Consider the following 16386-nt stretch of genomic DNA (forward strand, 5'->3'; position numbering starts at 1 on the left):
AGATAGCTATCTTCCAAATTTCTTGACATGGACTATCACTGCATGAGCGTGTTGAAATATTTCCATTCCTATCCCTTCCTTGCTTTTCACTAATGCTTACATGGCAGCTTCAACTTCCTCTTGGCCTTTTGAACTAGTAGAACCTCAACTAATTCTTGGGAACAGAAACTCTGTACACTCCTTCCATATTCTTTGGATTCTCCCTGCATCATTCAATAGTTTGATAAATAATCCTTGAACATTTTAATCCAAGGCTTGGATTTTTTCTTCTGTTCTTTCAATTTATGATATGCTGACTGTACTCATTCCTTTTGCTTTCCCAATTCCAGGTCTTTACACGTTACAATATAATTCTTTACTTTATCTTCTCAAGCTGGCCTTTCAAATTTTTCTGTTCAACTCTTTTATTTCATCATTTCTTCCATTTGCTTTAGCTGCTTTAGGTTCAAGAGCAAGTTTCACAGTCTCCTCTGATATCCACTGTAGTATTTTCTTTCTTTCCTGTATTATTAATGATCTTTTTGAGGAGCCCCCAATAAAATGATTTATGATAAATAAATAAATAGCCACAGGTGACATGACAAAAAAAAAAGATTGATGACCTTGATGCTATTTCACAAGTCTTCTGGTAGCTGATCATTAATGTTCAATATGTCCGAACCATTCTTGAGATAGGCTCTAAATTCAGGTGAGATATTGTGATAGTAAGGTTTGGTGTCAATTTAGCTTGACCAGGATCTTCAGAAGGTGCAGGTCACAGTCTCTTTGGGGGTGTGACCTATTTCATAGCTATAAGTAGACTGTGGAGAATGGGCTCACTCTTTTTCTTCCTGATGAAAAGACCCTGGACCCTACATCTGGCTTCTTGGGATGGCAATCACCATGAGACCTGCTGACCCTAAGAGCTGTCTGTGGCCTGCCAAATGCCTGTTGACTTTGGATTCTCCCAACTCTGCCTCCACCAACCTGTGGTTTTCCTGTTTCTTGGGCTATTCCTCCAACAGCTTCATGAGTCTGGAAGGGCCTCTAGTTTGCATCTGATTTATGGGCTGGAGTTGGACTGGGGTTTCTTGTTGTGTGGACTTCTTAATGTAAAATTCTTTATTGATATGAATTTCCTTCTTCTACATGTATCAGTATCACTGGTTTGTTTCTCTAGAAACCCCAGCCAACCAAAGATATAATATAGGCTGTATTTGGCCTCTTTTGCGTTCTTATTTTAATTTTCTTCAGGTTTGACTTGAACTTGCATATTAGTAATTGATAGTCTGTTACATAGTTGGCCCCCGGTCTTGTTTTGTCTCAATGATATTGAGCTTCTCTATCATGTCTTCCCACAGATTTAATCAATTCCATTCCTGTGTATTCCACATGTATATATGCCGCTCCTGTTGTTGAATAAAGGTGTTTGCAATGAGGAAGTTATTGCTCTTGCAGAATTCTTTCATGCAGTCTTCAGCTTCTTTTCGATCCCCAAAGCCATAGTTTCTAATTACTCTTCCTTCCTTTTTGTTTCCATGTGTGCATTCCAATTGTCAGCAATTATTAATGCATTTTCAGTACTTGTGTGATCAATTTCAGACTGAAGAAGTTGGTACAATTCTTCATTGGCTTTAGTGGATTGTGAGAAAATTTGAATAATGGTTCTATTAACCGGCCTTCCTTGTGTATGAAGATAGATATTATTCTGTCTCAGGCAGCATTGCACTTCAAGATAGATCTAGAAATGCTCTTTTTGAGGATGAAAGAGACATTCTTTTGAATTTGTCATTGTCAGCGTAGTCATTCTTATCATTTTAAGATTCAAAGGGACTATTTCAACTCACCAATGCCTAGGATATTGATCTTTATAGGTCAGATTCCGTTTTTTATGATTTCCAATTTTCCTAGATTCTTATTTTGCACGTTTCATGTTCTGATTATTAATGAATGGTTGCAACGATTTTTCTCATTTTGAATTATAATCTATTAGCAAATGAAGGTGCCAGAAGAAACTTTAGTACACTTTGTTGCTAGATGCCTTCAAGTCAGTTCTGTCTCATAATAATGCCTACACAACAGAATGAAACATTGCCTGGTCCTGCCCCATACTCAAAAATTTTGTTATGTTTGAGTCCATTGTTGTAGGAATTGTCTCGATCCATTTGATCGGGTGTCTTCCTCTTTTTGCAACCCCTCCACTGTAATGTGTATGATGTCCTCCAGGGACTGGTCTGTCCTAATAACATCTGCAAAGTACATGAGATGAATTCTCGCCATCCTATCTGCCAAGGAACATTTAGCTGCACTTCTTCTCAGACAGATTTGTTTGTTCTTCTCTCCACCCATGGTACTTTCAGTATTTTTTTTGTCAGTACCTTAATTCAAATGCACCAGTTCTCCTTCAGTCGTTCTCATTCAATGTTCAAATTTCACATGCATAAGGTGTGGTGGAAAATGCCATGCCTTGGGCCAGACGCAACTTAATCCTAAGTGAAATTCTTGATCTTCAGTACTTTAAAGTGGTTATGTGCAGTAGATTTGCCTAATGCAATATGGTATTTGGTTTCTTGATTGTTGTTTCCATGAGCATTAGTTGTGAATCTAAGCAACACAAAATCCTTGATAACTTCAATATTTTCTCCATTTATTATGATGTTATCTCCAGCTCCTGTTGTGAGGTTTTGAGTTATCATTAAGGTGGACTCTACTTTGAGGAAGCTCTCTTTCTCGGTGATATTTTGATTGTTTTGCAATCTGAGGGGCTCATTTTCTGGCATTATGTCAGACAATATTTTACTGCTATGCAGAAAGTTTTCAATGGTGAACCCCTCAGAAGTGGACTGATTGTTTTGTCGTCCTGTCAGTTCTTAGTCTGGAAGCTGTGTTGAAATCTGTTCACCGTGGGTGATCCTGCCTGGTATTTGAAGTACTAGTGGACTAACTCCCAGCATCACCGCAAAGCACAAGCTACCACAGTGCAGCAAATTGACAGATGGGGCGCGGGAGGGGAGTTGTCATTGTTAGACACTGTTAATTTGGCTCTAACTCATAGCACCCACAGCCTGTTTCCTCACAGTTAATGTTGGAGACCATTTTTGCAGCCAGTATGCCAATTCATCCCATTGAGGACCTTCTTCTTTTTTTCACCACTCCACTTTACCAAGTATGATACCCTTCTCTAGGGACTATGCTCAGCTGTTAACATGTCCAAAGTATGTGATATGAAGTCTTGCCATTCTCACGTCTAGGAAGCATTCTGGCTCTACTTCCGCCAAGAAAGATTTGTTCCTTCTTCTGAAAGTCCATGGAATATTCAATATTCTTCACCAGCATCATAATTCAAAGACATCAACTTTTATTTTATATTTCATAATTATTGTCCATTTTCAAGTACATATGAAGTGATTGAAAATGCCATAGTATGATAGTTATATAATTTTATGTCAGTTTGAAGATATGTAAAAGTGTTAGGTTGGTATCCAATCTGTCAATCACACCATAGCCTGATGGTGCCTCTTTGTGGCCATGGCCTTCTCATAAGGAGGGCCCTGGGAACCTCCCCTTCCTTTTGCATTCACTTGACTGCTTTCTGCCCACGTTGAGAGCTGCCAGAGTCTTGCCATGCTTCCATCGACCTTGGGTCCACACGACATTGCAATCACTGGCCTTTGACATCCCTGCATTCTGCATCATTGCATGTAACTGTGTAAGTTGGAAAGGAACTTATGGGCTAGTGTTGGACTTATGGACTTGAGTTGGACTGGCCTGGGATATTTCCTTGAAATAGAAATACTATAATGACTTCTTGATTGAAAACTATTTATTGCACATATATGAGTGTCACTTGATTTGTGTCTCTAGTCAGCCTGGCTTACATCCAGTTCACTGCCATCAAGTTGATTCCAACCCTTAGCAACTCTATAGGACAGGGGAGAGATATCCCTGTGGGTTTCCAATACTGGAACTTTGTATGGGAGCAGAACTGCTGATCTTGTGTTGAGCAACCCAACTGGGTTGGTTCTGACGCATTATGTTTGTAACCACTATACCACTAGGGCTCAGCTGTGCCTTATTCCTCAAAGTGACATCTTTTAACACTGGAAATTGGTCTTCAGCAAGATCTACCAGTGTACTCGGTCATATGACTTATTTTCTTTTTACACTGTTTTGATTGTGATGTGAGGGAAAATCTACAGAGTATATTGATTTTCCTTACAATTCATGCAATGGTTTATGATATTGATTGCAATACCTACAATGCAATACTACTTTTTCTATTCCCTCCCTTTTTTTGCCGTTTCCATTGGTCTTTCGTTCCCATTCCTTCCTGCCTTCTGAGTAACTCCCTGACAAATGCTGGGCTCTAAATTGTACATCGTTGACAGTATAGGTCTCCTATTTGGGGGCTGAAAGTTGAGCCATGGAGGTGAGGTCAGGTGTCAAATGGGAATTCCACTAGTGCCTATCATATCCTAAGGTTAGTCTTCCTATTTTGAGTTCTACATTTTCCCCCAGTTGATCCAGGGCCTACTACTGTGAGCACTTTCAGAGCAATCTGCAGTGAGAACCCTATGCTATCTTGGTCTTCTGGACTCAGCGCTGTGGAGCCTGGGCTTCATGTGGTCAGTGAATCCCTTTCATCTTCTTTTGATGCTATCTGTGTAATTCTGTATTTTGAATCTCTTCAATTTTTTCAGCTAGTGAAATGCACATGCTTTTCATTTTTGCTGTCCTAATTCCAGGTCTTTGCACCTTTTAATATAATTCTTTATTCCATCTTTTTGAATTCCCCTTTGAAATTTTATGTTCAGCTTCTTTATTCAGCGTCTTTACTTCATCAATTATTTCTATATTTCTCTCTCTCCTTTTCGTACTTCATCATTTCTTTCATTGGCTTCAGCTACTCCACATTCAAGGTGACATCCGTTTAGTCTTTTCTTTAGTTTCTATCTTTTTAATTATCTTTGAATTTCTTTATTTATGATGTTCTTGATATTATTGCAGAACTCGTATCATCTCAGGTGATTTGTGTTCAATGTGTCAACTTTCTTCTTGAAGTATTCTCTAATTTAGATGAGATATACTCAAATTCATACTTTGACTCTTGGGGACTTGTTTTAATTTTGTTGGAATTCGAGTTGAATTTGCCATTGATGGTTTGTTCCACAGTTCGTCTCCAGTCTCGTGACTGATGATATTGAACTTCTTTATACCGTAAATACTTGAGTATAAGCCGACGTTTTTTCAGCACATTTTTTATGCTGAAAAAGCACCCCAGCTTTGGGGGGTAAAATTAGTTGCCTTGGGTTATACTCGAGTATGTATAGTAGTTTATTTCAACAGATATAGTTGATTTAATTCCTGTGTATTTCTATCCAATATACATGATCCATGTCTATGGTTACTGTTTACATCCCTGAAAAATAAATCTTCAATCAATAAGCCATCCTTATTGGAAAATTCTATCATGAGATCTCCCATGTGGCTTCCATCCCCATGGCCATATTTTCTAACTAGTGATCCTCCTCCTTAGTTTCCAAATTTTGCATTCAAGTCATCAGTAATCTTGATTGCATGTTTCATCAATTTCAGACTGAAAAGGTTGGTAAAAATCCTCAATGGCTTTATTGTTACCATTAGTGGTTGGTGTGTAAATTTGAATAATAACTTTATTAATTATTCATCCTTGTAGGTGTAATATATCCTACACCTAACAATGGTGAACATTGGAATCGATGTTGAAACATTCTCTTTTTTAACATGAAAGTCATCCATTCCTTTCAAATTTGTTACTCTGGTATGTAAACCATATTATTGTGACATTCAAAATGGCCAATACCAGTCTATTTCAGTTCAATAACACCTAGAGTGTTTGATCTTTATGTGTTCCATTTTTTCATGGCTTCCAATTTTTCTAGATCCATATTTCATGCATCCCATCTTCTTGTTAGTGGTTATTGCAGTACTGCTGTTTCTTCTCATTTTGAGTCATTGCCACATCAACAAATATAGGTCCTGAAAACTTTATATCACTAAGGTCAACTCTACTTTGAGGAGACAGCTCTTCCCCAATTATATTTTGAGTGTCTTCCAACTTGAGGGGTTCATCATCCTGCACTATATGAAACAATATTCCACTGATATCAATGTGCTCCACAAACACCACTATTTTTTTCAGATGTAGATTGGCAGGTTATTCTTTCTAGTCTATTTAGCTTGTAAGCTTTTCTGAAAATTTTCCACCACGGGTAACTATGCTTGTGTTTGAAATACCAGTGGTATATCTCACAGGATCATGATGACTTTCAAGTTATGATAGTTCAAGAACCTGACATGTCTGACAACTTGGCATGCTAGCCTAATTCCGAATGGCCAGCACATCTCTCTTCTTGCTTTCTCTAGTTTCTGTAGACCACTGTACCTGAGCATGCATGGCTTAGGAGGTTGTGGAGTTAATTCTTGCTTCCTGGAGTAACCCTTAACCAATGACCCATAGGAGTTGTTGGACAAATAGCCACACTCCCTCACATTCTGGGCAGAATAACTAGTGGATTTTCTACAGTGTCTCCAGTAAGATTAACCTCCAGTTGCTCACAATTTTAAATTGTTTGATAATGTACTTTTCATTGGCTGCCTTCTTTCCCTTTTCTATTTCCCATTTCCTTATTGATATCTCCCCAGAAAATGGCTTAATTAAAACCTTTGTCTCAGGATCTAATCCTATGGGGAACCCAAACTCAATCACACAAGACATTTGTCAAATCATGGACTTAGTGGTTATATCTATTATATGTGTAGGTCATGGAAGAGGAGAATTCATACCATCACTTTGAATAGTCATTCGGAGTGCCAACTGGGTCCCCAGCATAGATCCTGGACATCAAAACTCACTGTTTCCTGTATCATAACACTTCCTTTTAGACTTCAGTCATTCAAAAAACTCAACAAATAGCTTGCTGTCTCACTTCAAATTTTGTAGTGTGCAAATATGGCTATGTTTTCATTGTGTGTTTAGCCCTGGACAAATCAGCTTTGACCAGGAAGGTGAAGTCATGTGGAAAAACAAACCAAAAACACTAGCAGCTGTGTGTTGTGGAAGAAAACCCTGTGGATGAAGTGCAATTTTTAGGGAACAGAGACCAGTAAGATAAACCAATAAGTGTCCACTGTTCTGATGTTAAGGAGAACCCTGGTGAGGCAGTAATTAAGCACTTAAGGGCTAATCAATCAGCAGTTCAAACCCACCATCTTCCCCAAGGAAGAGTTACGATGTGGCAGTCTAACCCCCTTAAGATTTACATTTATTACCACTACCAACTGATCTGAGAGGGATAGCATTAGGGGATCCTGGATCGCATTCTTAACCAGCTCTAATGGCAGAGTGGACTCCTCATTGATCTCCTAACCACAAAGAAAGTGGTTCTAACCTATCAGTTGGTCCATGTGAGAAATATGAGTTTGTCTGCTCTGGTAAAGATTTAAGCCTTGGAAAATGAAAGGGTGAAGTTCTATTCTATCTTGTAGGGTCTCTATGAGTCAGCTTCAACACAATGATAATGAGTTTGCTTTGGAATTTTGGGATAGAATAGGAGAAATATGTGCAACAAAGTTTAAACTTATTTTAAAAGTTCAGGGGTATTGCTCAGAGAGAGATTCTTGGAACCCACAAGACTGTTGTCCTTAGGCACCTTCAGATCTGGAACTGAACTCACTCCCTTGGCTCAATCTTCAGCCAAACAATAGGTAGATCTATAAGGTAAAAAGTAACACTAATCAACTATTTGAATCAAAAGGATATAATTTATTCAAAGATAAAGTTCAGAAGGGTCAGGAAAGAAGGTGGAATGGAAACAGGAAATACAAGGAGGAAGTGCGATAAGTGATATTACGTTGAGCAGATTGCAGTCAATATCATGAAGCAAAATATGTGTGAACTGTCAAATGGAAAACGGATGTATTCTGTAAACCTTCACCCAACTCACAATAAAGAGATTTTTTTTCAGCCTTGGAAACCTATGAGGCAATACTATTCTGTCCTATAGGGTACCCATGAGTTTAAATCAACTCAGTGGCAATGGGATATTGATGCTGATGCTTTCTGCCGATTCTAAAAAATAGGGTTATTAGCATATTGTGGAAATAGCATGAATGAGACTATGTAAATGGGGTTGGTTACAGATAAATTCTTGTAAATGTTAAAGGGTAAGTGATTGAGGATGGACTTACCCAAAAAGAGAAAATTATTGCAAGATTTTGTTCCAGGGATAAAATAAAAATAGGTTTCCTGTGGGTAAGACTTAAGCCTATAGATATGGAATTTAAGGAACTGGTATTCCATGATGGTCACCTTCCCGACACAATCACTCAAGACAAAAAGTGGGTGTATAAACAAATGAGGTGAAGAAAGCTTATGGAGCCTAGCTATCAAAAGATAAAGAGTCTAGGGTTTTAAAGACTAGAAGGTTCACAAGTGGCCATCTAACTCAGAAGCAATAAAGTGCACATGAAAGAAGCACACCAGCCTGTGTGATCACAAGATGTAGAAGGGATCAGGGATCAGGCATCAAAGAACAAAAAAATCATATCATTGTGAATGAGGGGGCGTACAGTTAGGGGATCCAAGATCTATCTGTAGGCAACTGGACAACCCCTTACAGAAGGGTCGCTGGGAGGAGATGAGCCAGTCAGGATGCAGTGTAGCAACGATGAAACATATAACTTTCCTCTCATTCCTAAATGCTACCACGCCCACTATCATGATCCCAATTCTACCTTACAAACCTGGCTCGAGCAGAGAATATACACTGGTCCATATAGGAACTGGAAACACAGGGAAACCAGGACAGATGACCCCTTCAGGACCAGTGCTGAGAGTAGCAATAACAGGAGGATGGAGGAAAGGTGGGGTAGAAAGAGGGATCTGATTACAAGGATCTACATATAACCTCCTCCATGAGGGAGGGACAACAAAAAAGTGGGTGAAGGTAGATGTCAGACAGTGTAAGATAGGACAGAATAATAATTTATAAATTATCAAGGGTCCATGAGGGGGAAGGGGGAAGGAGGGGAAATGAGGAGCTAATACCAAGGGCTCAAGTAGAAAGCAAATGTTTTGAGAATGATGATGGCAACAAATGTACACAGTGGATGTATGTATAGATTGTGATAAGAGTTGTAGGAGCCCCCAATAAAATGATTCTTTTTAAAAACCTCAAAGAGCAAAACACACCATGGTTTATTGTACATCAATGATACTTCAATAAAATTACATAAAAGAGGGGAAAAAGAAAGGGAATTTAAGGTAAAGAAAGTATTCCCTTTGAGGACCATATTGCAAATGTATATTTAGGCAGGCAATTAGATAAAGACATTTTAAGTCTGGGCTTCTAAACCTGCCATCTGTCTGTTAGGAAAAGTATAATTAGCAACTAGAATCTCTCATACAAAATCAACTCAATATGGTCTTTCTGGTCTGACCTCCGTGGTGTTCTACTCTGCTTTGATGGAGCTCACCATATCATGACTCTATAACAAGATTGAGGAGTTATTTGCATTCTTATGTGGAAGGTAAATCTGTTTGGCCATTCTGTTAGACTAGTTCATTTTCTTTCCTACCATCCCATCTGCCATTTTAATTCAAAACAAGGAGAAAAGCATGTATGTGCCTTTTGAGGAAGGAGAAGATTTTGGTGTGGAAGAAATTCTCTTCTAGACTGCAAGGTAAGTATTTACCCCCTCTAGCCCTGTTGGAGGAGGGGAAAAGGAAGAGAGACAAGGCAAAGAGAACAACATAGTTAGTTGCATGCCTCCTTACTTGACCTGGGGATTGAGGGGAATATCAGTGACTATGGACCTGTTGTGCTCCCCATTTGGAAGCATGAAGAATAGAGGCTGCCAGGCAGAGCAGCCCTCTGGGAAGTCACTGAAGACAAACATATAGAGAGTGCCATCAAGTCTACTGTGATCCATGGAGACCTTATATGAAATGGAATGGAGTGCTGTCTGATCTTGCACCATTGTCACACATTCCTGAATGTTGAAGTCCATTGTTGCAGCGATTCGGTCAATCTGCCTCAATAAGGATCTTCCATGTCCCTCTATTTCATCAAATATGATGTCTTCCTCTAGCAATTGTCCACTGATAGTGTGTCCAAAACACATTAGTCAGTCAGTATTCTCTTGTGATCCATAAGGTTTTCTTTCAGTAATTTTTGGAAGTGGACTAGCAGGCCCCTCTTCCTTGTCTGTCTTTGTCTAGAAGCTTCACTGAAACCTGTCCACCATGGGCAATCCTGCTGGTATTTGAAATTCTGGGAACAGAGCTTCCAGCATCATAACATTACACAAACCATTATAGTACAACCAACTGACAGATGAGTGGAGGATATCTATCTATCTATCTATCTATCTATCTATCTATCTATCTATCTATCTATCTATCTATCTATCAATCTATATATATATATATGGAGAGAGAGAAAAAACTGGCAATGCAGTCTGATTAGGCAATATTCTGATGATCTGCTGCTAACAGAAAGTATCCCCACAAATAACATCTTAAAGTAATGATAATATCAATTTTGCTCACAAATCTGCAATCTGGGCAGAGCTCAGTGAGGACACTAGTTTTGGCTTCATCAAGCATTAGCTGGGGTAGCTCAAAGGACAGAGGCTGCAGCTCTCTTAAGACTCACTCCCTCACACGACTGATACTTCTATTGGTTGGAGCTCAAGAAGAACCCTATATGTGACATTTTCATTTGGCTTGGTCTTCCTTGCAACATCCTGACAGGGTCCCAATGGTGAACAACCCAATACGACCAGGTGGAAGTCACAGAGCAACACTTCTGCCATAGTCAAAGGCCTGCCAAGATGCAAGGAAGAGGGAAAGCAGGCCCTGTTTCTGGAAAAAATGAACACAAACTCATCTTGTAACAAGAGAATGTGCGATGTGCAACATTAGGACAGTCATCTTTGAAGGACACAACCTGCCATGAGCCAAGATACAGAGACAGATTTCTACGAAAGCGAAAGGGCAGGACTTAGACTTAAAGATAAAGCCACAGACTTCATAGGACAAGAGCAATAGGGAGACAAGCAAAGGAAAGCTCTAGGACGCAAGCCTAACATGGCTAAAGATAGGGACAATGTCAGGACTGAACTGGAAGCAAGCAGACACCTGTGCAAGGCAGAACCCGTGAAGTTGTGAGTGCCTTCAAAGCTAAGTCAAAGTACCTTGGGGCGTGAGAAGGGAAGGAGCAGGAGAAGGAATTAATGGGTAGGTTTATGGAATTTGTAAGTCTGGAGGCAGAGCATCAGGAATAGCTGAGTTCTGGCACTCCGTTGATACCATCAGAGTTTGAACCTTTTCCTTTCAGAACTGTTTCCTTTTGAGTTTCACGTAGGCTTCCTGATGACAGCTGTAGTTTTATCTAGAAGCTCAGGAATTCTATTAGAGAGAGGCTCATTCCCTTTCTAATCATTGGTGGTACTATCAGGTAAGCATTGGATTGCTAACTGCAAGGTTGGCAGTGCTACCCTACCAGCTACCTCATAGGGAAAAAGATGGAACTTTCTGCTCACATAAATATTTACAGTCTGAGAAACCCCACAGGGACCTTCTATGATTCAAAATGGACTCATTGGCAATGGGGAAATTGTTTCTGGGGCATTTTTTAGGGTTAGATATCATTAACCTAGCATGAGTCTCATACTGAGTCTGACCCAGTCCCTTTGGACAGAGGAAAGTCATGCTCTGACTAGCCAGGCATGGAGCTGGCAGATTGGGTCAATGCCAGCAGAAGCATGGAGATGGAGCATGGTGGAAGAGTGATCCCAAAGATACAAGCCATGTGCTGTGAGTGGAAGAAGGGCAAATGAATGCTGCATTAATTAACCAGTCATTGACAAAATGAGGTTGCATAACAAATGGCTCCAAAACCCAGCAGTTCAACAAACAGCCCAACCCCTTCCCTCCCACACACACAGTTCTTAAAAATCAGGATCAGGGAGATTAACTGGAACTTTGAACTTGGCACTTCAGGGCTTGGAAGAGGTGACAGTGCATGTAAAGGCCTTGGGGCAGGAGAGATCTTGGTGTGACTGAAAGCCCAGAAGAAGACTAATTTGGGGGAGGTGAGATCATAGGAATGGAGTTTTCAGTGAGCATTTCCTTGAGAGCCTTCAAGCAAAAGCGATTTTTCTATATTCATGTTTTAGAAGTAGATCTCCACCCATTGGGTAAAGCTTTGGATATTGGATTGGTGTCGGTATGCAGGGAAAAAATAAATGGGCTTGTTATGGATTAGGAGCCTGTGGTAGTCACCTAATCTTGTGTCAAGTTAAGGATTAGGAGTGTAGGCGTGGAGTCTAGCCTGCCAATCTGGAGATAGTGAGATTTTTATGTGGGCATAGCCTTCTTCTGAGAACTCTGAGAAATCTGGTACTTCCTCCTTGGAGGTGGAAGGCACCTCTCTCTCTCTCTCTCTCTCTCTCTCTCTCTCTCTCTCTCTCTCTCTCTCTCTCTCTCTCTCTCTCTCTCTGCTACTCCTTGGGAGACATTGCAGAAGGCAAGCCAAATGGATGCGACCAGACCTATGAAGCCAAAGAAGCCTCAGAGAGATCGCTGCCAGCACTGAGATGCTTACAATGCCACTGGATCCACAAGACTTTCCACCCATTGGCCTGTGATTATCCTGCATTCAGCATCACTGCACATGTTTTATGGGTCTGAAAAGGAATTTATAGATTGGTATCAGACATATGGGCTAATATCAGACTTATGGATTTGATCTGCACTGGGCTGGGACGTTTGCTTAATGTACAATTACTGTTTGATATAAAACTCTCTCTCTGGATTTATAAGGTAAAATTAGACCAGAACATGTACTCTGGTACAGACAGGATCTGGAAACACAGGGAATCCACGACAGATGATCCCTTCAGGACCAGTGGTGAGAGTGGCAATACCAGGAGGGTGGAGGGAAGGTGGGGTAGAAAGGGTGAATCGATTACAAAGATCTACATAAAACCTCTGCCCTGGGGGACGGACAACAGAAAAGTGAGGGAAGTGAGATGTTTGACGTGTAAGATATGACAAAATAATTTATATATTATCAAGGATTTATGAGGGAGGGGGAGGAGGATGGAAGTTGGGAATTGAGGAGCTGATACCAAGGGCTCAAGTAGAAAGCAAATGTTTTGAGAAGGATGAGGGCAACACATGTACAAATGTACTTGACACACAATGGGTGGATGGATGGATGGATGGATGGATGGATGGATGGATGGATGGATGGAATGACTGTGATAAGAGTTGTATGAGCCCCCAATAAAATTATCAAGGGTTCATAAGGAGGGGGGAGTGGGGAGGGAGGAGAAAAATGAGGAACAGGTGCCAGGGGCTTATGTGGAGAGCAAATGTTTTGACAATGATGAAGGAAATGAATGTATAAATGTGCTTTATAATGGATGGATGGATGGATTGTGATAAGAGTTGCATGAATCCCTAATATAATGATTAAATAATAGGGAAATGATTTTTAAAAACCACCAACACTCTCTCATACACATGAGTCTCCCTCGATTTTCCTCTAGCATACCCAGACTAATACACAGTTCGCCCCTGTCCTATAGGGCCGCTATGAGTTGGCATGGACTTGAGGGCAGTGGGTTTGTTAGGGCTTTGGAGTTCAGCACGCCTTTGTTGGTGTGTTTGAGTCTATTTTTGTAGCTGTTGTGTGCAGGTCAGTGGCTCATCTTCCAGCACTCTATAGGACCATATTTTGTTGTGACCCATAAGGCTTTCATTTGTTAATATTTGGAAGTAGATCACCAGGTCTTTCTTCCTAGTCTGCCTTAGGCTAGAGCAGTGGTTCTCAATCTGTGGGTTGTGACCCCTTTTGGGGTCCAGCGACCTTTTAACACGAGTCACCCGATTCATGGCAGTAGCAACATTACAGTTATGAAGTAGCAAGGAAAATGATTTTATGGTTGGGGGTCACCACAACATGAGGAATTGTATTAAAGGAAGGTTGAGCACCACAGGGCTCGAGGTTCCACTGAAGCCTGCCCATCATTGCTGACCCTTCTGGGGTTTGTCATATCGGTGGCACAGCTTCCAATTTCACAGCAACACTCTAGCTTCCACTGCACCACGAACTGATAGACAGGTGGTGGACTGTTCTTAAAAGCCACCTGATTTACGATGCTTTGTTTTGACAGCCCTGGAAAATGGATACAGAATCTAGTTTCATAGTCAATGCAAGACACACCTTGGGGCAGTAGGGATGGCATGAAGTGAATAGATTCAAAATATATTTTAGGGAGAGGAAGGATGACAGTTAATGCCTGGGGGGTGTGCAAGAAGGAAGGAAGCAGAGACACCATTGATATTAAGTGCCTGAGTTAAGACAGGAATTTCCAGGGAAGCTGGTGGGTCATAATGGGAGAATTTCACACTCCCCGGGGACAGGGGGAGCATTGATTAGTTCATATGTCTGCGCATCTTCTCAGACAATAGAGGCTTTGTCATCCTCAAATGAAGCATGCAGTTGGAGCTCAGAGAGGGCATGCAGTGCAAATGAAGACTGGCTTGATTGAGATGGGTGGACCAGGGCCACTATTCAATTCTGAGGAGCTTCAGCAAACCTGCCCAGTGTCTCTTGGAGAGTGGGCATGTCTCATGGCCACAGAGGGCCTTTTAATGTTTCACCTCCCACTGCAGCAGCCAGAGGCTCTATCAGCTCATCCTGGAAAGGAAACATACTACCTGCCATCAGGTTCATTTCTTCAAAAAGGATGGAAGAATACAAATGAAAGACTACAGTTTGAAGGGGTCTTAGGCAGACTATCAGGCTCATTAAAGCTTCATTTATTAAAACTTCATTATTCAGAGACATTCTCCCAGTAGGATGTATCCTGGGGTGGGGGTGGGCATGAGGAGGAAGGCTTGGAGCAGGGTAGAGGAACAACCCCACACCCCCAAAAAATACCTTCCCAAGAAGCAATTCCAGTGGGCACAGATTAGATAGAAGTTTCATCCTCTGGTCACTTGATGTTTGTCCCTCTCTTTTATCTGAATGCTCTTTCCACATTGCTCAGATGAAGCATCAAATTTATATTAAAATGCAAGTTAGGAAGCATCATCCCCAACCAACCTTGTTCATCAAAATGGTAGTGCTCTCTCCGGGTACCCTGAGTTCAGTTTGTCAACAAGCTGAAGCAGTTGAGCTGGGGCTCTGTGAGGCCCAGGAGCATGAGTTCATTAATATCCGACCCATAATGCCTTGCTGGGTTTATGCCAACAAAGCCCTGTCACTCCTTACCTTAGGATTTACTCACTCCTTGAAACAGGCATTTATTTACACACAGTTTGACCTCATGATGGTGTTCAGCAGATGTGGATCTTACTTATTTGCATTGTTCTGTGACAGTTGCAAAATTCGTTAGTGGCTCAAGGATCAATCCTCTGTGGACTGCGCCGAAGCTAGATGAAGCAAGCGGGTTCTCGCTGATTCATCCTCCCTCCTTAGCAATGCTTGCTAGTCAGGATAACATAGTGCCCATTAAAGAAACTGCCTGTATCAGTTTAAATTTGTGACCTGGGCGGGAGGGAGGGTCATGATCACAAGTGACAGAAACTGACGCTTGACTAACTTAGGGAAAAATGCCTAATGGTAGATAAATGGTGGGAAGACAAGAAAATGTGGCAAATGCCTGGGCAATCTCAGGTCTGTGAAGCAGGTACTGGCGAAACACTCCTCCTGAGGCCAAAGCGTGCCCTCTGTAGTACATTAAATCACATTCACACACACCCATTCATGTTCACATGGAACCTGAGGCTATGGCCTTACTTGGAGAGGAGGTCTTGGCAGATGTGCTTAGATAAGGATTTCAAGAGCTCCATCTTTCTGGGTTTAGATTTCAGATGGATACTACATGCACTGATTGGTGTGTTCTTATAAGAAGAGGAGTGGGCACACAGAGACCCCGTGTGAAGACACTGGCAGAGATTGGATCAGTGCATATATAAGCCAAGAAATATCAAGGATTAGCAGCAGTGACCAGAAGCAGAGAGAGGCTACTTTGATTCTCCTTCAGAGCTCTCAGAAGGAATTAATCTTGCCCACACCTTAATTTTAACCCTTTGCCCTTCAGAAAAGTGAGAGAACAAATGCCTGCTGTTTAAGTCACTCGATTGGTAGCCATTTGTTACAGCTACCCCAAAGAACCATTATGGATTGATCTGTAGCCCCCTCAAAATATGTAAGAAATTTGAACCTTGGTGGACATGATCCTGTTTGAAAAGAAGGGAGTTCTTTTGTAATATAAATGAGGCTGTATGGCCACTGGAGATCCCTTCATAGAGGGGTTTAGAAGAGGAGATGGGTCAGTCAGGGTGCG

This window comes from Tenrec ecaudatus, chromosome 12 (genome assembly GCF_050624435.1).
Source record: "Tenrec ecaudatus isolate mTenEca1 chromosome 12, mTenEca1.hap1, whole genome shotgun sequence".
NCBI lineage: Eukaryota > Metazoa > Chordata > Mammalia > Afrosoricida > Tenrecidae > Tenrec > Tenrec ecaudatus.